This window comes from Rhinoraja longicauda, chromosome 10 (assembly GCF_053455715.1).
Source record: "Rhinoraja longicauda isolate Sanriku21f chromosome 10, sRhiLon1.1, whole genome shotgun sequence".
NCBI lineage: Eukaryota > Metazoa > Chordata > Chondrichthyes > Rajiformes > Arhynchobatidae > Rhinoraja > Rhinoraja longicauda.
Genome location: NC_135962.1, coordinates 8,267,714 through 8,290,682, shown reverse-complemented (window position 1 = coordinate 8,290,682; position 22,969 = coordinate 8,267,714). Strand labels below are relative to the sequence as shown.

Sequence of the window (22,969 nt, the reverse complement as noted above, 5' to 3'; positions counted from 1 at the left end):
CTGGTCGTCGATCCCCCTAATCTGGGCAAGAGATTCTGTGCATCTACCCGATCTATTCTTAATTAATTAAGGAAGTTTAGGATCTTATAACATTGAAAGAAAAGACATACAAGAATAAATTAGCAATAATTAAGACATTCTATAGGTATGGAGAAGAAGAGAGTAGCCTCAGTAAACAGTGGTTTCTCACTGGATGAGACTACATTTAATAATGAAAAATAGTGAGGATGATTTAATAATGGGTAATGGCTGAGATTCTAAGTTATTTTGGATTGGTCTTCATTACAAACATTTCAATAATAATAACTAATCTAGGGACAATCTCCACTCAGCAGGTCAGGCAGCATCTCGGGAGAGAAGGAATGGGTGACGTTTCGGGTCGAGACCCTTAAACTCAGGGGTGACCGCGCTTTTGCGGTTGCAGCTCCTAGACTATGGAACAGCATCCCTCTCCCCATCAGAACTGCCCCCTCCATCGACTCCTTTAAGTTCAAGCTCAAAACCTATTTCTACTCCCTAGCGTTTGAGGCCCATTGAGGAGGCGCTGTGAACTGTTTTGTATGTGCTGTTATGTTTGTGTGCTACTGTATGTTTCATTTTTTCCTTAGTACCTAATCAGATGTACAGCACTTTGGTCAACGTGGGTTGTTTTTAAATGTGTTATACAAATAAAATTGACTTGACTTGACTTGACTTGACTTGACAAATGTTACAGCGCACGCCAAGTAATGAGGCTAAAGAATTGTATCTTTTTTGGCCTCAATGTCGTGCATCTCCTACTGAAATGGGTCAAGAGACGATGGTTGTTGTAATCTGCCAAAATTCCCCGATCCCTGAATTCTGAACAGATTTGAGGATTGGAAACCCCCAAATCAAATGACACTATTACAGAATGGAGGGAAACCGAGCAGGTTTATAGCCCAGTTAGCCTGACACTTGCCATTGGGAAAATTCTGGAATCCATTAGTAAGAAGGCAACAGTAGGCCTTTTTTAAAAATGCCAAGTCGATCAAGTAGATTGACATGACAAGATTTTGTTTTAACAGCGGTTTCTCTGGCTGAAAGTAAAATATGTATGAATGTAGCCTATAAATTCGTAATTGCTGCTCCTGTCACATTCTGTCTGGGTGTGGATTCAAACTCCAAGGATTTAAGGTCTTTGAACAAAGCAAAAAATTAAGTGAATGCCACATTGTCAGGGACACTTGTCATGAAACATTAAGCTGGTTTGTCCTTCCAGATGGATGGCAAATATCCTTGGCATTGTTTGAAAAATAATTCTCTACAGCATCATGGTGAATATTTATTTAAAGGTAAAATTATTAAAATTACATTGAGCACTCTGCTGTGTGTGGGTTCCTGCAGTGTCCAATTGTTTTGTATTACAGAAATGACAACATTTTAAAAGATTGTATTAATGCGGGACAATGTGTGTAAAACACACATATTTTCCTTGTTCACACTGGCTGATGTTATTGTGGTGGTATTGCTTTCTGCTAATACCTCAATCTAGTACAATTATATAGTCAAAGGTAGACGCAAAATGCTGAAGTAACTCAGCGGGACAGGCAGCATCTCCGGAGAGAAGGAATGGGTGACGTTTCCGGTCGAGACCCTTCTTTAGACAATTATATAGTCAATGTTGTAATGTTGGAAAATGACTGCAATTTTCTTCCATAAAAACTCCCATGGACATTAAGATCTGATAATAAAATAATTATTGTTAGCAATGTTGATTAGGAGAAATAAGCACTGAAACAAAACTGAATGATAGTCCTATGTTAAGGAACAAATCAGATAGCTCCATTATTTAATGTTTCAACCAAAATTAACCTTCTGCTAATTAGAAAGTGCCACTACTCCATCATTTTGTAAAGTCAAACATGAGACACAGCCTGATACCACACTTGAAAATGTTTAAAGTCTGATGGCATTGAAATACGTTTTACCCTTTCTGATACTGGAGTTTGACTCGCCCTGTCATCCCTACATTGAAAATCAACCTAAAATGACTGCACATGCAAGAAGAAGCAAACATACCCAATTCCAAGTAGATCCAAAGATATTAATACCATAAGACCTGGTTGCTCATCATCATTGAGTGTGTTATTAGTAACTGTGTGAGGTATTGCATTTTGGGAAATCCAACCTACACAGCAAATGGCAGGGCTCTGGGAAGTGTTGTAGAACAGAGGGTTCTAGGAATGCAGGTACATAGTTCCTTGAAAGTGGTGTCACTGGCAGATAGTGGTCAAAAAGGCTTTTTGGTACATTGGTCTTCAGCAGTCAGAGTATTGAGTTTCGAAGTTGTGAGGTCATGTTACAGTTGTACAAGACATAAGGGAGACCACGTTTAGAGTATTGTGCTCAGTTTTAGTCACCCAGTTATCTGAAAGATGCTGTAAGGCTGGAAAGGGTGTAGAGAAGATTTACGAGGATGTTGCCAGGTCTGGGAAGCTTGAAATCCAGGGAGAGGTTGAGCATGCTAGGACTTTATTCCTTGGAGTGCTGGAGGATGAGGGGGTGACCTTGTAGAGGTGTATATGATCATGAGAGGAATAGATGGTCTTTTAACTAGAGTAGGGGAATCAAAAACCAGAGGACATAGGCTTACGGTGAGGGGAAAAAGATTTAATAGGAACTTAAGAGGGAATCTTTTTACACAAAGGTAGGCAGGTATATAGAATGAGCTATTCGACGAGGTAGTTGAGGCAGGTACTATCACAACATTTAAAAAATATTTGGACATGTACATGGATAGGATAGGTTTGGAGGTATATGGGCCATCTCGGCAGGTGGGATTAGTATAATTGGTTGGCATGGGCAAGTTGGGCTGAAGGGCCCATTTACACGCTGTGTGACTAGTTTCTACAGAAAACAGGTTAAGCTTGTGTTTCTTTTGTTGCTTTAGCAGCTTTGGCGCAGAGTACTCTCTGGTAATTAAATTCTTTATGAAGATTAGTTATTGTTCTAATTTAGGACAATCTATGCATAAAAAGCTCCTGTAGACAGCAGCTTGATAATGGCCAAACATTCAATTGTTGATGACTGGTAACCTGACCAGGAAATGGTTATCCGGCAGAAGTTTCGAAAGAAAAGAGTAGATCATTTAGTTGCTCGAGCCTCTGCCATCATTTGATTGAATCACAGTTAATCTGCATTTCTTTTCTCCTGACTCTTGTTGCTCCTGCATCTTTTGCTGGAGCAGAATCTCTCAGTTTTAGTTCTTTTGAGATTTTGCAAGTGTTAGCCCATTTTATTTTTTGAGCGGGAGCTCTCCAAGTTCCGGTGGCCTTTGTGAAGAATTGGTTCCTATCATCTGTCCCGAATAGTCGATCTCTAAGTTTAAGATATGGTCTTAAATAAATTCCATGGATGCTGCCTCCTAAAGGAAAACACGGGAGGTGAAGAATGGGCACTTGGCCAAAGACAGTTGGAACACAGTTGATATCGCTGGCAGGATTGGGGCTGTTGTTTGATGCTGGTGGTGTTGGGTGATTGAATGGTGTCAGTGGTGGGCATGCAGTGTGTCAGAAACCTGGGAAGTGAAAAGGGAACTGTTGCTAATATCATGAAGGTTTAAAATTTGGTTGTTGAAGGTGTAAAATATCTGATTGGAAATGATGAAGAGCTGCTCTATTATTGTTCTGTCCCCGGCTGTATTGCCTATGGCAGTTCATGAGTCCTTTGATCCCTCTTTTTTGAGAACAAGAGCAACTTGATTTACACTTTGAATCTAAGCCAGCTTTTGAAATGCTATTTCCTGCTCAGTCTGGCAAGCAGTTTCCAGTGAAATTGCCAAATTAGTTGGTGAGCACGGACATCATTTTCAATTCAATCGCGAAAGCTTCTCCAGCCCCCAATTGAAAGGCATTTTCTGAAGGATGTTTATCTTATTGTGCAAGCACCCAGACCTGGGGAGAGTCCAAGCCCTCCTTGGAGCTATAGAAAGCCTACACAAAGGCTTGGCCTGAGCTGAAGTTCAGGTTACTGCAGTTGAGTGATCCAGAACGCAGTTTAGCATTCTGTGAGAAACTGCTTGGAAGCAGCTTGATTACATTTTATTTATTTTTCTCTGTCTCTTGCTAGTTGCTGTGCCTTAGCTAGCTGTTATTAAAGTGTAGGATTGGCCCCTGGATAGTAAGTAACAGGCTATTTAACTGCAGGGTGCATATCACCCAGCCTTGATCCTGCCCTCCTGTCTGGAATGTATGTTAAGGTGCGTACTTGCATTATCTAACTCTTTCATTCACATTCAAAATCTCTCTTCAAGTTTTTTTTCCCTCTCATTTAGCTTTTGTGCTTTATTTTTCTTACAACTACACAAAAACATGTGTACACACTCTCTCTCAGCATATTCCCACCCACACCTTCACAATAAGAAGCAACAATGAAACAAAATGTCTTTCTCTACACCATTCACTTTGGGTTGATTTTGTTTTTTTGCATCAAATTGGCAAAGGTAACATCTGCACCAATCAGGCCCAATTGGAATTCTCCTCAGGACCGATCTGCAGAGAGAGACATCAGTCTACCAAATGAATGCCATTTGGGAATGGTACTAAGTACTAATTTTGATGAAGGGGTTGTGGTTGGTTTCGGTTAGGATCTAGAGAGAATGCCGTGACAACCACAATGTGTGCGGGAACTTTACTGTGATAAATTGCCTTGTGATGCTGCATGCGAGCCTTGCCACATATAAATGGATAGGAGTGTGCAAATGCTGGTTGAAGAGTTGGCTTGAAAAGGAATGGCACATGTTTGTCATTGCAGGGGAGTGGGAAAGGGCTTAAGGGGTTCCAGGACCATGGGTCCATTTCGCAGAAAACATAGCCACCAAAACAGTGGTGGAATAGACCTGTCAAATAAACACTATCCCAGTTGCTTTGGTACTGTATGTGATGGTAAAGGGAACTTTGTAGCAAAGGCTATGCAGGTTTTACTCTGGGAGCAGTTGCTGCTGAGGCTATAATGCTGGCAACTTGACGTGAAAACAATCCGATTTAAAAAATAAAGTGGAACATATCTACCTACCCATTGACTCAAACACGTGAATATGTCCAAACCTTTTGTTGTTTGATATGATTGAGTTCATTCTGGTATGATTTATATGCTGTAGGTCATGTCTCCTATCTTGTCTGTTTGTTTTGCTGGATGTACATGAAGCAATCTGCTGTCTTCAATTTATGCCATGATGCCATCTGCTTTTCTGTGCAGACAAACTCACTGTTGATAACTTAAGCAAAGCCTACCAGATAGAATCTAAACCTTTATCCTTAATTCTGCTTTCTCCTTTTTTTATTTTCATAAGGAATTGCAGTCTGGCTACAGAGTGGTGGAATAGACCTGTCAAATAAACACGATCCGTTGATTTAGTACTGTATGTGATGGTAAGGGGAACTTTGTAGCAAAACATACGCACATCTCGCTCTGTGACCACTTGCCACTGATGCTATAATGCTGGCAACTTGACTAGAACTATAACCTATGACTAGTGCCTATAACCTATTGTCCTCACCTGCAAAGGACTATTCTATGTGTGAGTCTGTAACCTTGGCTGTTGCTTACCTCTCTTCCCTACAACTCTGATGGTGTGGGTTCAAGTTCCACTCCTGTACTTACATGAATGGCAGAGATTCAGGTTGAACACCGATTTTCTGGCAACTGATGGTCCACCCACCCCTTGCAGATGATACAAAGCTGGGTGGCATTGTGAACTGTGAGGAAGATGCTATGAGGTTGCAGGGTGACTTGGACAGGTTGTGTGAGTGGGCGGATGCTTGGCAGATGCAGTTTAATGTGGATAAGTGTGAGGTTATCCACTTTGGTGGTAAGAATAGGAAGGCAGATTATTATCTGAATGGTGTCAAGTTAGGAAAAGGGGACGTACAACGTGACCTGGGTGTCCTAGTGCATCAGTCACTGAAAGGAAGCATGCAGGTACAGCAGGCAATGAAGAAAGCCAATGGAATGTTGGCCTTCATAACAAGAGGAGTTGAGTATAGGAGCAAAGAGGTCCTTCTGCAGTTGTACAGGGCCCTAGTGATACTGCACCTGGAGTACTGTGTGCAGTTTTGGTCTCCAAATTTGAGGAAGGATATTCTTGCTATTGAGGGAGTGCAGCATAGGTTTACTAGGTTAATTCCCGGAATGGCGGGACTGTCATATGTTGAAAGACTGGAGCGACTAGGCTTGTATACACTGGAATTTAGAAGGATGAGAGGGGATCTTATCGAAACGTATAAGATTATTAAGGGGTTGGACACATTAGAGGCAGGAAACATGTTCCCAATGTTGGGGGAGTCCAGAACCAGGGGCCACAGTTTAAGAATAAGGGGTAGGCCATTTAGAACAGAGATGAGGAAAAACTTTTTCAGTCAGAGAGTTGTGAATCTGTGGAATTCTCTGCCTCAGAGGGCAGTGGAGGCCAATTCTCTGAATACATTCAAGAGAGAGCTAGATAGAGCTCTTAAGGATAGTGGAGTCAGGGGGTATGGGGAGAAAGCAGGAACGGGGTACTGATTGAGAATGATCAGCCATGATCACATTGAATGGCGGTGCTGGCTCGAAGGGCCGAATGGCCTACTCCTGCACCTATTGTCTATTTCTATTGTCTATTGTTTATAATCCGTACAAAATTACGAAAGCTCAGTTGAAATTCCCAGAGCGACCACAGAGGGCACTGCGAGTGGCAAGCGCTCTTTCTGGTCGTATCCCTCCGTTGTGAAAGAATTATTTGTTTACATCTAAACATTGAATCCCTTCTTGGTCTTGTCTAATTCTAACTCTGCTGGCTCAATGTTTAGGTTTTTCTTGTTTCAACTGCCTGGCACCCACACACCACCCACAACCCCATTCCCATTATTCTATTCAATTTTCCTCTTATCCACTGGACCTCTGAATTTCTTGTCAAGCCTTCTCTAATTTACTGGGCACCTTTAAAAGGCTGCTTCCCAAAATCATTTTTCAGTTATGTTCTCAATCTTCTCACCCGACTGTTTCGCAAAGGCAAAACAGCAAACAGCTCCATCCAAGACCACAAGAAATTGCAGAGAATTGTGGACGCAGCCCAGACCATCACGCGAACCAACCTACCTTCCATTGACTCCATTTACACCTCATGCTGCCTCGGCAAGGCCAGCAGCATAATCAATGATGAGTCGTACTTTTCCGTCTTTTCCCCTCTCCCATCGGGCAAAAGGTGTAGAAGTGTTAAAACACACACCTCCAGATTCAATGAGAGTTTCTTATCAGCTGTTATCAGGCAACTGAACCATCCTACCAACAACTAGAGAGCAGTCCTGAAATAGAATCTCCCTCACTGGAGACCCTTGGACTATCTTGGACTGAATGCATTCAAGAGAGAGCTGGTTAGAGCTCTTAAGGATAGCGGAGTCAGGGGGTATGGGGAGAAGGCAGGAACGGGGTACTGATTGAGAATGATCAGCCATGATCACATTGAATGGCGGTGCTGGCTCGAAGGGCCGAATGGCCTCCTCCTGCACCTATTGTCTATTGTCTATTGTCTTTGATTGGACTTTACTGGCATTATCTTGCACTAAAAGTTATTCATGATATTCCTTTTATCATGTATGAATGCACTGTGGATGGCTCACTTCTAATTTTGCATTGTCTTTGCTGGTTAGCACGCAACAAAAGCTTTTCACTGTACCTCGGTACACGTGACAATAAACTAAACTCAGTTGTAGCATGTCATCCCAACTCCTGAACTCTGTTATCTGACTGATAAAAGCAAGCATACCAAACTCCTTCACCACGCTGAATACCTTTGTCACCACCTTCATGGAACTGTGTACATTTATTCCTAAGCCTCTCTGTTCTACAAAACTCCCCAGAGCCCTATAATTTACTGTGTAAGACCCACCCTGGTGTTTACCGAAATGCAACACCTCGCATTTATTTGTATGAAACTCCATCTGCTGTTCCAAGGCCCATTGACCCAGTTGATCCAGATCCTGTTGTAGTTGTAGTTAAACTTCTTCGCTGCTCACCATGCCATTAATTTTACAGTTGTCCACCAAACGTACTGACTATGCCACATCCAAATCATCAATATGAAACAAACAACAGTGGACTCAGCACCAAAAACAACCCTCTACCACCACCTTACCTTTAAGCCATTTTTGTATCCAATTAGCCAGCTTGCCCTGGATCTCATATGATCTAACCTTCCAGATTAGCCTTCTGTGTGATATCTTGGCAAAGGTTTGTTGAAGGCCTTGAAGACAATATCTAACACATTGCCCTCATCAATCATCTTGGTTAACTCATAAAAAAACCCTCAATGTATTGATTTTCGTGCGCACAAAGCCATGCCGACTATCCCTAATCAGTCTTGCCTTTCCAAATCAGTCCTTGCCTTTCCAACTACTGGTAGATCCTGTTTGTAGTTCGCTTTTCCTTGCAACCTTTCTTAAATAGAGGCACAGCATTAGTAAAGGTGTCAAAGATTATGGGGAGAAAGCAGGAGAATGGGGTTGAGAGGGAAAGGTAGATTAGTCATATTTGAATGGCTGAGTACACTCGATGGGCTGAATGGCTTAATTCTGCTCCTACGATTTATGAATTTATTAACAAGCTTCTGATCTTCTGTCAACTCATGTGATCTCATGTGATCATGGTATCTCTGCCAGTGGCTCTTCAAATTCTTTGCTAGCTGCCACAATATTCTAGGATACATTTAGTCCTGGAAATTTATTTCAATGAGTTTTTAGACCTCCTGCATCTCCTCTTCTCTAGTGTTGACTCTGTTTAAGACATCACTTAATTTCCCTGAGTTCTCCATGTTAAATACAGTAGAGAAGTATTCTTTTATCACTGTACCCATCTCCAATACCTCCACACATCGAAAACCTTGTTGATCTTTAAGGGACCCTATTGTCTTCCTAGTTACCCCTTTGCCCATAATATACTTGAAGATTCTCTTTGGATTCTTCTTTACCGAATCGACCAAACTTTTCCTATGTCCCCTTTTTGCCTTCATTGGTGTAGTCCTACACCCCCTGTTATTTTACCCAGTTGATCCCAGCTGCTTATACCTTATGCCATAGTGTTTCTGGACCAGACCTTCAATATCTCTTATCTTCCAGGGTTCCCTTCTCCTCTCAGCCTTTCCCTTCACTTTAATAGCAACATGCTGACTGTGAACTCTCGCTATCTTACATTTAAACACCTCCCTCTAATCAGACATCTCTTCACCTCCATCATCCTCCCCCAATCAACTTCTGAAAGTTCCTGTCCAGTACCATTGAAATTGGCTTTGACCAATTTATTAGTATCCTTTGACCAATTTAAGACACTATCTTTTGGGCGAGGCCTATCCTTTTCTGTAATTACTGTATTGTAAAACTAATTGCATTATGGTCATTGGTCCTAAAGTGCTCCCTGACTTGCACATCAATCAGCTGGCCTGCCTTAATTCCAAAGAGGAGGTCCAGTCATATCAATCAGAAAAAGACCCATTTGTGCCCACTCTGTTCTCCACTAGCCAGTCAGTCACTTATTTACACGAATATTACATTTTCCACCTTGAACCTTATTTTCCTGCTAAAACCTTGGATAAGGTAGCCTTTCATATATCTTCTGTAAATCTTTGCTTTGCATATATACCCTGGTTCCCTTTATCCACCTCACATGTTAATTCTTCAAAGGATACTAATAAATTAGTAAACCATGATTTTCCTTTCATATAACCATGTTGACTTTGCCTCAATACCTTGAATTTGCAATAATGTCTTCAGTAATAGTTTCTAACATTTCCCCACTGACCTATTACATGAATTGGCTTGTAATTTCCTGTTTTTTCTCTCTTGGTTTTGAGTAAGAGAGTCTGTTATTATCCAATCTAATGGAATTTTATCTGAAACGAAAGAATTCTGCAAACCAATTTGCATTTCTTTGCCATTTACTTTAAGACCCTCGGACAAAGTCTATCAGGATCCAGATGCCAATCAACCCACAGCTTGCTTAATTCCCTTTTGTCTGGTGATTGTAATTTTCCTGAATTCTCCCCTTTACGATTCCTGATTCGCAACTATTTCAGGAATGTTACTTCCAAAACTGCCCTTTTAGTTTCTTAGTTTCTTTAATTTCTTCTGCATTTCCATAATTAAATTCCCGGACTCGCTTTCTATAGGACAAATACTTGAAGGGTCCTAACCCGAAATGGCTTCTGCCCATTCCCTCACCAGATGCTGCCTGACATGCGAAGTTCCTCCAGCACTTTGTGTTTTGTTCAAGATTCCAGCCTGTGCAGTTTTATCTGTCTCAATTGCCACTGTTCTATTTGTACCATGATTAAGGGGCTGGTGATCTGTGTCATCGTTTTAATCAAATATTAATGATATTTCTTCTTTACAAAGATGAGGGTTAGGGTTATGCAGTCACAGTTGATTCTGAATGAACCTGCCCTTGTTATGAAGGTACACTGAATGTTGAATTTCCATTGATGACACGGTCATTTGGGAATTTTCAACTGTTAGGCGGCGCCCTGGTCTCCGGGCCTACAAAATGCTGGAGTAACTCAGCGGGTCAGGCAGCATCTCGGGAGAGAAGGAATGGGTGACGTTTCGGGTCGACAACCTTCCAAAGGGTCTCAACCTGAAACGTCACCCATCTTCTGTTGGACCTCCATGAGGCGGGCGGCGAGGACTTCACCATGGACAACGAGGGCAACGAAAGTGTCCACAAACTGAAGGAGAAAGCGAAGAAGAGGTAGGGGCGAGGATTTGGCTCCGAGGAATGCGCTCGATCTAGGCTGCGAGAAGACCACGACTCCGTGGAGCAAGATGGCGACGAGCCAGGCCCTCAATGCTCCTTGGAGGGGTGGATCCTGTTTGTGACCGGGGTCCATGAGGAAGCCACCGAGGAGGACATCCACGACAGGTTTGCCGAGTACCTCAACCTGGACCGGCGCACCGGCTACCTCAGGGGCTACGCTCTGGTGGAGTATGAGACCTACAAGGAAGCACAGGTGACTATGGAGGGTTTGAACGGGTCGGAGCTGGCCGGGCAGCCCATCAGCGTGGACTGGGACGTCGTCAGGAGGCCCCCTGGGAGCAAGAGGCGGAGTGGCCGCAGGAGAAGCCGGAGCCCGGACCGGAAGCATCACTGAGCCGGGACGGAGTGCGGAGCGACCGGTGGGACGGAGCGGACCGCACAGCGCCGTGTCCAAACTGAGCCGTGCGTTACAGGGGCCGTTTAATTTCAGTCGGGACTGTTGTGGGGTTGGGGAGAAGGTGGGAAGGGTAAGGTTGGCATGTGCAGAACAACACTCAGAAATAAAGTATTTTAGTTTTTAAAAAAATCTTCAGTCTGAAGAAGGGTCTCGACCATTCCTTCTCTCCTGAGATGCTGCCCGTCCCGCTGAGTTACTCCAGCATTTTGTGTCTACCTTCGATTTTAACCAGCATCTGGAGTTTTTTTCCTACAGTGCCCAAAGCGCCCCCCCGGGCCTAATACAGGACAAGGGTGGTCCCGTACGGGACAAGCCAATTTAGCCCAATATACGGGATGTCCTGGCTAATACAGGACAGTTGGCAACCCGACTCTCCTTGCAAGAATTTTCCTTAAGGCCTACCTCCTGACCACCTGCTTCGTTAGGCTGTTATAATGGGAATTCATTCAGTTGAAAAGTATCTTGAAAGCAAAGAACTGAAGTACAGTCGGTCAGGCAGTATCAACGAGAAATGGAGTAGTTAATGTTTCTAGTGTAGGAAGGAACTGCAGTTAAATGCTTCATGTTTGGAAAGCAAAATCCTGCAGGTATGTGAGCTGAAAAGGTAAAGATTTATCTCTCAACACTTGCAGCTTGACATGCTGAGTGTTCCAGCATTTTATAAATGTATTTTGGATTTCCAGAAAATGCAACATTTGTTTAATATGGATCATATCAATTTTTTTGGAATGAAAATAAATGCAAGTTGCTATGGGAATTGTTGAAATTCTTTTTGACAGTTATGATTTTTTCACACCAGAGCCAATTCTTAATGTTTTTAGGAAATCTTCATTTTACTAGTGTCAAAGTAATTTGTAGATGACATTGCACACTAAAATTGGTGGTATTGTAGACAGTGAGGAAGGATATCTAAATTTACAACAAGATCTAGCTTGTTTGGACCAAGAAATGGCAAATGGAATTTAATTCTGACAGGTTTGAGGTGTTGCACTTTGGTACGTCAAGCCAGGGCGGGACTTGCATAATAAATGAGAGAGCCCTGGAGAGTGTTGCAGAAGAAAGAGATCTGACGACGTCCCAGTCCACGCTGAGTGCAGGTAGACGGTTCCCTGTGAGTAGTTCTGGTTGTCCAGCTACAGGAAGGATGTAATTAAGTTGGAAATGGTGCAGAAGAGACTCTCCACAATATTACCTGGGATTGAGGGAGAGGTTGGATAGGCTGGGACTTTTTCCTTTGGCGTGGAGGAGTCTAAGGCGTGATCTGATTGAGGTGTACAAGATCATGAGGGACATGAATGCAGTGAACACTCTCAGTCTTTTCTCCAGAGTAGAGGATTCTAAAACTAGAAGGCATAGGTTTATGGTGAGAGGGGAGAGATTTAAGAGGGACACCAGGCAATTTTTCACTTGGAAGGTAGTTATTAACTGGAATGAGCTGCCACAGGAAGCTTTATAAGTGAATATAATTGCAACTTTTAAAAGACATTTGGACAGATACATGGATAAGAAGGGCCAAGTACAGGTAATGGGGCTAGCCCATTATGACAACTTGGCCAGCATGGACAAGGTGAGCTAAAGGGTCTTTGACCCTGAAAATTTGGAGTTTCATCCACCTGAAAGCAAAATGGGTACACAATTGTACTCTATAAGGGTGTTAGGATAGTCATGAGTCCCTGGCCCATGCAATTTCCCATTGCTTCTGAACATATCTACAGACTTACAAGTCATAGAGTCCTAGAGTGATAAAGTGTGGAAACAGGTCCTTCGGCCCAACTCGCCCACACCGACCAACAATGTCCCAGCTATACTAGTCCCACTTGCCTGCACTTGGTCCATATCCCTCCAAACCTGTCGCATCCATGTACCTGCCTAACTGTTTCTTAAATGATGGGATAGTCCCAGCCTCAACTGCCTCCTCTGGCAGCTTGTTCCATACACCCACCACCCTTTTTTGTGTGAAAAAGTTACCCCTCGGATTCCTATTAAATCTTTTCCCCTTCACCTTTAACCTATGTCCTCTGGTCCTCGATTCCCCTACTCTGGGCAAAAGACTCCGTGCATCTACCCGATCTATTCCTCTCATGATTTTGTATACCTCTATAAGATCACCCCTCATCCTCCTGCGCTCCATGGAATAGGGACCCAGCCTACTCAACCTATCCCTCTAGCTTACACCCTCTAGTCCTGGCAGCATCCTCGTAAATCTTTTCTGAACCCTTTCAAGCTTGACAATATCTTTCCGATAACATGGTAGCATGGAACTGAACACAATATTCTAAATGCGGTCTCACCAGCGTCTTATACAACTGCAACATGACCTCCCAACTTCTGCACTCAATACTCTGACTGATGAATGCCAAAGTGCCAAAAGCCTTTTTGACCACCTTATCTACCTTCAAGTACCTTGACCTTCAAGGAACCATGCACCTAGGTCCTTCTGATCTACAACACTACCCAGAGGTTACTGTGTAGATCCTGCCCTTGTTCGATGTCCCAGAATGCAATACCTCACACTTCTCTGTATTAAATTCCATCAACCATTCCTCCGCCCACCTGGCCAATCGATCCAGATCCTGCTGCAATCATTCACAACCATCTTCACTATCTGCAAAACCACTAACTTTTGTATCATCAGCAAACTTGTGAATCTTGCCCTGTATGTTCTCACCCAAATCATTGATGTAGATGACAAACAGTAACGAGCCCAGCACTGAACCCTGAGGTACACCACTCGTCACAGGCATCCAGTCTGAGAAGCAACGTTCCACCATTGCCCTCTGCTTCTTTCCATGGAGCCAATTTGCTATCCATTCAGCTATCTCTCCTTGGATCCCATGCGATCTAACCTTCTAGAGCAGCCTACCATGCGGAACCTTGTCGAATGCCTTACTGAAGTCCATGTACAAAACATCTGCAGCTCTGCCCATATCAACCTTTTCGGTCATGTCTTCAAAAAATTCAATCAGATTTGTGAGACACGACCTCCCATGTACAAAACCATGCTGACTATCCCTAATCAGCCCTTGCACATCCAGATGCCTGTATATCCTATCCCTCAGAATACTCTCCAGTAACTTACCAACTACAGATGTTAAGCTCACCGGCCTATAGTTTCCAGCATTTTCCCTTCAGCCCTTCTTGAAAAGAGGTACAACATTTGCCACCCTCCAGTCTTCCGGCACCTCTCCTGTATTTAAGGAGGACTCGTAAATTTCAACCAGGGCTCCTGCAATTTCCTCTCTAGTTTCCCACAATGTCCTTAAATATATCAGATCAGGTTCTGGAGATTTGTCTACCTTCAAATTCAACAGGACCTTCAATATTTCTACGGCAGTAACCCTGACTGCTCTCAAGACACTTTCAGTGACTGCTCCAAGTGTAGCGTTATTTATTTAAAATATAATTCTGGAAATGCTCATCCAGTCGGCAACCTGTGTACACAGAAACAAACTTGGGCCGGGCGAGAGATCATCAATTTGAAACATTAATGTATCACTTCTTCAGAAATGTTGGAAATACTCAGAATCAGTCGTGTTATTTTAATTTCAGATTTCCAGTTTTTGCTCCATGTGATTTTTGGCATCATTGTATTTTTTACGTGTTTTACGTGGCTGGGCGCCAATGAATCGTGTGATCGGACATCTCAAACCATTTTTTTTACTGCAGTGCTCTTCCAGCCAAACTCTTGTATTCATTTGTTGGAAAACAGAAGCTCATTCAAAACCACAGTGCAGCTACATAGTTATACGTGCCTGAACACAAAAATCTCCCCATATCTCCAATCCCCACTAAACCTGTTGCAATCTCCATCTTTCCCTCATTGCGGATGACACGAAGCTGGGGGGCAGTGTTAGCTGTGAGGAGGATGCTAGGAGGCTGCAACGTGACTTGGATAGGTTAGGTGAGTGGGCAAATGCATGGCAGATGCAGTATAATGTGGATAAATGTGAGGTAATCCACTTTGGTGGCAAGAACAGGTAAACAGACTATTATCTGAATGGTGGCCGATTCGGAAAAGGGGAGATGCAACGAGACCTGGGTGTCGTGATACACCAGTCATTGAAAGTAGGCATGCAGGTGCAGCAGGCAGTGAAGAAAGCGAATGGTATGTTGGCATTCATAGCGAGGGGATTTGAGTATAGGGAGGTTCTGCTGCAGTTTTACAGGGCATTGGTGAGACCACACCTGGAGTATTGCGTACAGTTTTTGTCTCCTAATCTGAGGAAAGACATTCTTGCCATAGAGGGAGTACAGAGAAGGTTCACCAGATTGATTCCTGGGATGGCAGGACTTTCATATGAAGAAAGACTGGATAGACTCGGCTTGTACTCGCTGGAATTTAGAAGATTGAGGGGGGATCTTATAGAAAGTTACAAAATTCTTAAGGGGTTGGACAGGCTAGATGCAGGAAGATTGTTCCCGATGTTGGGGAAGTCCAGAACAAGGGGTCACAGTTTAAGGATAAGGGGGAAGTCTTTTAGGACCGAGATGAGAACGTTTTTTGTAACACAGAGAGTGGTAAATCTGTGGAATTCTCTGCCACAGAAGGTAGTTGAGGCCAGTTCATTGGCTATATTTAAGAGGGAGTTAGATGTGGCCCTTGTGGCTAAAGGGATCAGGGGTATGGAGAGAAGGCAGGTACAGGATACTGAGTTGGATGATCAGCCATGATCATATTGAATGGCGGTGCAGGCTCGAAGGGCCGAATGGCCTACTCCTGCACCTATTTTCTATGTTTCTACCTGACTCCATCTGCCAGACAAACCCTCCACCTAGATTGACCTAACACTTACCAACTCTGACCCACCCTCTCCTCTCACCTCTTTATACTGACTATCACTCCTCGACTCATTGAGTCCAAATGAAGGGTCTTGAAACATCAAGAGGCCATTTATCTCCACAGATGGTTCCTGATCCCACTAAGTTCCACCAGCAGTTTGTTTTCAAGAGTAAAGAGAGTTTGATTGTTTTCTGCACTGGGACCGGAACAATGAAATTCTTACTTGCTGAAGCTTTACAGGCACATTAAATGCAACAAATAAATATAATTTTATAATAAACAATAGTACAATAAATTATTAGTTATACGAGTTAACCAGACCATAATTAGTGCAAGTGAAAGTACGTTCTGCAATCCATACAAAGTCCATTGTAGTTCGGTTCTGAGGTAGGTTTGTAGTTAAGGTTGTACAGGGTGGTTCAAGAGCCTGATTATTGATGGGAAGAGGCTATTCTTGAACCTGGAGGTAACTGTTCTCAGGGTTCTGTACCTTCTATAGATACAAAATGCTGGAGTAACTCGGGACAGGCAGCATCTCTGGAGAGAAGGAATGGGTGACGCCTCGGGTCAAGACCCTTCTTCAGATTGGACCTCCTGTACCTTTTCCCTGATGATTGCAGCGAGATGAGAGTGTGGCTCGGGGTGATGTGGGTTTTTGATGATACCAGCTGCCTCCTCGAGCGAGCACGTTCTACAGATCCGTTCGATGGTGGGGAGGTCGGTACTTGTGATGGACCGGACAGTGTTCACCACTTTCCGCAGTCTCCTTCGTTCTTGGGCATTCAAGTTCCCGAACCAGGCTGTGATGCAACCAAGTCAGCTGTCAACTGTATACCTGTAGACGGTCGATTGAGTATTTGGCAACATGTTGAATCAGCTAAAGATTCTTATGTCCTCCTCTAGTTCCAAATCTCTCTGACATTGGTGCATTCTCTCCCTCTGGCTGTTGTGCCTCCCCTGCGACCTTTGGTCACTGTCCAGGCCCGGATGTTGTCGGTTCCAGTCTGAACCCTTCTGCCTTCCTATTGTCTTCTATCTTCCTTTCAGCACTCCCTCTTCGATCAGAGTTTGAGTCTCCTGCACGACTGATTCACCAACTCACTTTAGGTCATAAGGGATAGGAGTAGAATTAGACCATTCGACCCATCAATTCTACTCCGCCAATCAATCATGGCCAATCTATCTCTCCTTCCTAACCCCATTCCCCTGCCTTCTCCCCGTAACCTCTGACACCCGTACTAATCAAGAATCTATCTATCTCTGCCTTAAAAATATCCACTGACTAGGCCTCCACAGCCTTCTGTGGCAAAGAATTCCGCAGGTTCACCGCCCTCTGGCTAACAAAATTTCTCCTCATCTCCTTCCTAAAACAACGTCTGTTAATTCTGAGGCTATGACCTCGAGTCCTAGACTCTCCCACTAGTGGACACATCCTCTCCACACCCACTCTATTCAAGCCTTTCACTATACAATAGACAATAGGTGCAGGAGGAGACCATTCGGCCCTTTGAGCCAGCACCACCATTCAATGTGATCATGGCTGATCATTCTCAATCAGTACCCCGTTTCTGCCTTCTCCCCATACCCCCTGACTCCGCTATCCTTAAGAGCTCTATCTACCTCTCTTGAATGCATTCAGAGAATTGGCCTCCACTGCCTTCTGAAGCAGAGACTTCCACAGATTCTCAACTCTCTGACTGAAAAAGTTTTTCCTCGTCTCAGTTCTAAATGGCCTACCCCTTATTCTTAAACTGTGGCCCCCGGTTCTGGACTCCCCCAACATTGGGAACATGTTTCCTGCCTCTAACGTGTCCAACCCCTTAATAATCTTATACGTTTCGATAAAATCCCCTCTCATCCTTCTAAATTCCAGTGTATACAAGCCTAGTCGCTCCAGTCTTTCAACATATGACAGTCCCGCCATTCCGGGAATTAACCGAGTAAACCTACGCCGCACGCCTTCAATAGCAAGAATATCCTTCCTCAAATTTGGAGACCAAAACTGCACACAGTACTCCAGGTGCAGTCTCACTAGGGCCCTGTACAACTGCAGAAGGACCTCTTTGCTCCTATACTCAACTCCTCTTGTTATGAAGGCCAACATTCCATTGGCATTCTAGAAGTAGTTTTGTCTGATTGGAGTCCTGTGAACAGCCAGGGGACAGGTTGGGCACTGGCCACTGGTTCAATGGCAGTCGTCTACTCTCTAGGTAGGGACCAGCCCCAGTTTGGAGATATGAGCACATAATCAAGACCAGCACCCTTGTGCTGTATGCACAGTCTGTCTTATTGAATCTGTCAGCTATGAAGGAAATATTGCGACGTTACTTGGATATTTACCACAAAGGCAGGCGAGATGGGCCTTTTGTGCTGTGGTGTGCCGCCTTTGAGATGAGTCAGTAGGGAGGTACACATATGATTGTGGGTTGAATGTGGCACTGATTCAAGGGCCAACTTGGGATTTCTCTCCATGGTACCAGTATTTATCCATCAACCAACTTCTCCAGATTACCTTGTCATTATCATGTTGCTGTGCAGATCTTTTGTTAAAGAGATATATAAATATGTTATTTTATTATTTGTGCATTCTGCTGAACATGTTTTATTTTGAGTTCTTTTTTAAATGGAACCTTGGTCAGTTTTGGTCAGTAAATGGAACCTTGGTCAGTGAACTGAGCTGATCATTCCCAGAACATCAAAAGAAAATTGTACAGGAAAGAAAACTGCAGGTGCTGGTTTAAATCGAAGGTAGACACAAAATGCTGGAGTAACTCAGCGGGTCAGGCAGCATCTCTGGAGAGAAGGAATGGGTGACGTTTCGGGTCGAGATGGCATCTCTGGAGAGAAGTCTGAAGACGGATCTCGACCCCAAAAGAAAATTGTGTACGTTTATAGAAATGTTCACAACCTTGCCACAGCTTAACGTTTTTATGCCAGTGAAGTTCTTTTTGCTCAAAAATTCCTCAACGCACAGAAGGTGGCCATTTGGTCTATTGGGTCTATGTCATTCAATCCCTCAATTTAGCTCTCGAGTCTATCAATTCCTTCCCCCCACAACCCCTGCCAACCATCTACACGAGGGCTAATTTACCTAGCAACCACCATGTTTATGAACTGGCAGGGGGAAACCCATTGAGACATAGCGAGAACATGCAAATTGCTGGTTGAGCCAGGACTGCTGAAGTTATGAGGCAACAGCATTCAAACTATGTGGCCTTGAAATATTGCAACTGTCATAACATTGTGATTACTGACTATCACATTTACAATGTCTGGCCTAATGTCCCCTTGCGTTGCAATAATTTAATTTAATTCGTTTTAAATGTGTGATCTATTCTTTGGTGGCAGACTCAATTGGACACTGGCTTTCCACCACAGTGCATCTATGTCCCCAACGTTTAGAGTAAGTGCAGGATTTGGTGCTATACCTCATCTGACCTGCAGATGACACTCAGCTCACATCTTGGAACCATCCCATGTTTTGGACTTGGTGTGCAGTAGAATTGCACTAACTGTCACTGAATTAAAGTCTGGAGACTAGAACCAATGGTCCAGAGATGTTTTAAAAAAAACCCAGAGTAGCTGAAGAATTTAAATGGATTAATAATAAGTTTCCTTAAGGAACGCTGATGAGAAAGATACCAGTTTCAGTTTTTAGTTTTAGAGATGCAATGTGGAAACAGGCCCTTCGGCCCACTGAGTCTGTGCTGACCACAATCACTCATTCACTAGTTCTATCATAGAATAGAGGGATAATTTATAGAGTTAACCTACAAACCTGCACATCTTTGGAATGTACGAGGAAACCGGAGCACCCAGCGAAAACCCATCCGGTCACAGGGAGAACGTACAAACTCCATACAGACAGCATCTAAGATCAAGATGGATCGAACCCGGGTCTCCGACGTTGTATGGCAGCAGCTCTTCTGCTGCGCCACTGTGCTGTTCAATATACTAGGCTGCCATAAAAAAAACTATCTGGCTTTCTTGCCCTTTAGGAAGGGAAATCATTCATCCTCGATAATGTAGCTGATGTGGGACTACAACCCAATGATATTTTTTAATTGCCCTCTGAAATTCCTAGAAGCCAGTACAATTCAAAGAAAGGTAGGGCAATAAATGTTGAAAGTGCACTGAAAGGAAAAAAGCATAGACCAGGGAAACATACAAATTCAAAGGAAATAGCGCAATTGCACGAAAACTGAAATGAAACAAAATATTGGATGGCAGCTGTGGAGAAGAGAAAACTGGTTGATAATCACTCCTTGGGATTCGGAAAAGTCAGAAAGTTTTAGGGTATGGAGAGAGGGTGCATGGTCTTCCATGGAACAGAATTGGAGCACAAAGACAGAGTGGGAAAGAAAGAAAGGGGAAGTTTCTGGTGGGTCATTCAGCATCTCCTGCTCTTTAGCCTAAGAATGGTCTTGGCTGAGAGAGAGTGCTAAAGACTAGTGAATAACAAAATACTTGTCTCTTCCTATTTGTCTTTTCCAAGGTGTATAAAATTACCAGAGGCATAGAAAGCAAGGGTTAGAAAGCTGGAAGTGTGTGATATAAAATTGAACAGACTGAATACCTAAAGTTGTTGAATTCAGTGTTGAGACCGACAGGCTGCATGTAATGTGTGCTGTTCCTTGAATTTTGCTTGGAACATCACAGGAGGCCAGAGACTGGAAATCGACAGTGGGAATAATATGGAAAGTTCAAGTAACAGACAGTTGAAAATTTGGGTCATCTTTGCAGTCTGAATGAAAGTGTTCTGAGTCCAGTCTCGAGCTAGGTGTTGTAACTCAACTCGCAACAAGAGAGTATAATAAAGGAGATGAACACACTGAGGGGATTATGGAACAGTGTATTCTGATGGATGGATTAAATAGATTTAGATCTGATGCCTGTGCATTGAGTTGTTCCTACAGCAGTTCTGGCGTAAATTTACCTTGAATGGTAATGACGCATATTATTTTGATAAACCTAATTAGGGTCCAAAATTTATAAATAATACAGCAAGCCGGCGTGGTGAATTACTAAATGCAACTTGATCACAGAACTAATGGAATGGATGCCTTCTGTGCAATAGGTTTAGGTTTATTATTGCCACTTTTACCGAGGTACAGTGAAAAACTTTGTTTTGCATGCTATCCAATCAGATCAGGTATAGATTTATTATCATTGCGTCTACTGAGGTACAGTGAAAAAGTTGTTTCTACAGTGGAAAGATTTGTTGTGCATGATATCCAAACAGATCAGATATTTCATTGTCTATAACTGGTTTTCACCTAGCCCACAGCTCCCTCGATCATCGTTCCTTTTTTTTGCATATCTTTCATTTCTTTGTTCTATATTGCTCTGTATCACAGTGTATATCTCGCGTTTCCCTCTCCCCTGACTCTCGGTCTGAAAAAGGGTCTCGAGCCGAAACGTCACCCATTCCTTCCCGCTAGGGATGTTGCCTGGCCCACTGAATTACTCCAACATTTTGTGTCTATCTTAGATACATCATACATGAATATAATCAGTTCAAACTAAAGTACAGTATATTGAGCAAAGGGAAGAATATAGTTCTCAGCATAGCAGCACATCAATTTCATAAGCAAAGTTCAAAGCCTTCAATGGGGTAGAGGTGAATTGAACAGTACCCTCACTTTTGGAAACACAATTCAGAAGTCTGATAATAGAAAAGCTTTTCTTGAGTTTGGTGGTGAATGTTTTCAAGCTTCTGTAACTTCTGCCAGACGGGAGCAGGGAGAAGAAGGAATGACCAAGATGGGACAAGTCTTTGACTATGTTGGCTGCTTTTCCAAGGCAGAGTGAAGTGTAGATGGAGTCACTCACTGGTAGGGAGTCTGGTCTGTGTGATGGACTGGGCTGCATCTACAACTCTGTGTAATTTCTAGTGATCTTGGATAGAGCTGTTCCCAAACCAAGAGAAGATGCAGCCCGCCAGCTTGCTTTCTTGGTACATCTGTAGATGTTTGTCAGAGTCATTGGAGACAAGCCAAATGTACTCACTCTCCTGAGGAGGTTGTGGCATTGGTGTGCTCTCCTGGCTGTCACGTCAATGTGGTTGGTCCACGACAGATAGTTGGTAAAATTAATACCAAGGAATGTGAAGCTCTCCATCATTTCCACTTCTGCACCAATTTTCCTGATTGGAGCATGTATTCCACCATGCTTCCTGAAGTCAGGTTGGCACAGCGGTAGAGTTGCTGCCTTACAGTCCTTACAGCGGGTTTGATCCAAACTACACGTGCTATCTGTACAGAGTTTGTACGTTCTCCCCGTGACCGCGTGGGTTTTCTCCAAGATCTTCGGTTTCCTCCAACCCTCCAAAGACGTACAGGTTTGTAGGTCTGTGTAAAATTGTCCCTAGTGTGTGTAGGATAGTGTTAATGTGCGGGGATCACTGGTTGGCGCGGACTCAGGCCGAAGGGCCTGTTTCCTTGCTGTATCTCTAAACTAAAGTGAACTAAATGTTAACTTACTCCTCGTCTTGCTGATATAGAGGGAGAGGTATATTCCTGACACCACATCAATAGGTTCACAATCATCTTCCTGTATTCTGCAACGTCATTGTTCGTGATTCGACCCACCACAGTGGTGTCGTTTGCAAACTTGTAGATGGAATTAGAGCTGAATGTGGCTTTACCGTCGTGAGTATATAGGGAGTATAGTAGGGGACTGAGAACACATCCTTGGGGTGCTGAGAACTATTGTGGAGGAGGTATTAATAATAATAATAATAATAATATCAATAACAATATAATATCAATAACAATAACAATAGTATTGTCATCTCTCCTCACTGACTGAGGTCTATGAGTCAGAAGCTCAAGTCAAGTCAAGTTTATTTGCCACATGCACATACACGATGTGCAGTGAAATGAAAGTGGCAATGCCTGCGGATTGTGCAAAAAAAGAATTACAGTTACAGCATATAAATTAAAGTTAATACAGAGAAGACAAAATTTAGTCCCTGGAGTTATAAAAGTTGA

The 22,969-nt window shown here is 43.2% G+C and overlaps 1 protein-coding gene and 1 pseudogene across 1 annotated transcript in view; both read left to right on the top strand.

The window, feature by feature from the left end:
* rad51b (RAD51 paralog B) overlaps positions 1–22,969 on the top strand; it is a 565,342-nt gene that overhangs the window by 60,216 nt on the left and 482,157 nt on the right. The window lies entirely within an intron of this gene.
* LOC144597552 (RNA-binding protein 8A pseudogene) lies at positions 10,637–11,134 on the top strand (annotated as a pseudogene).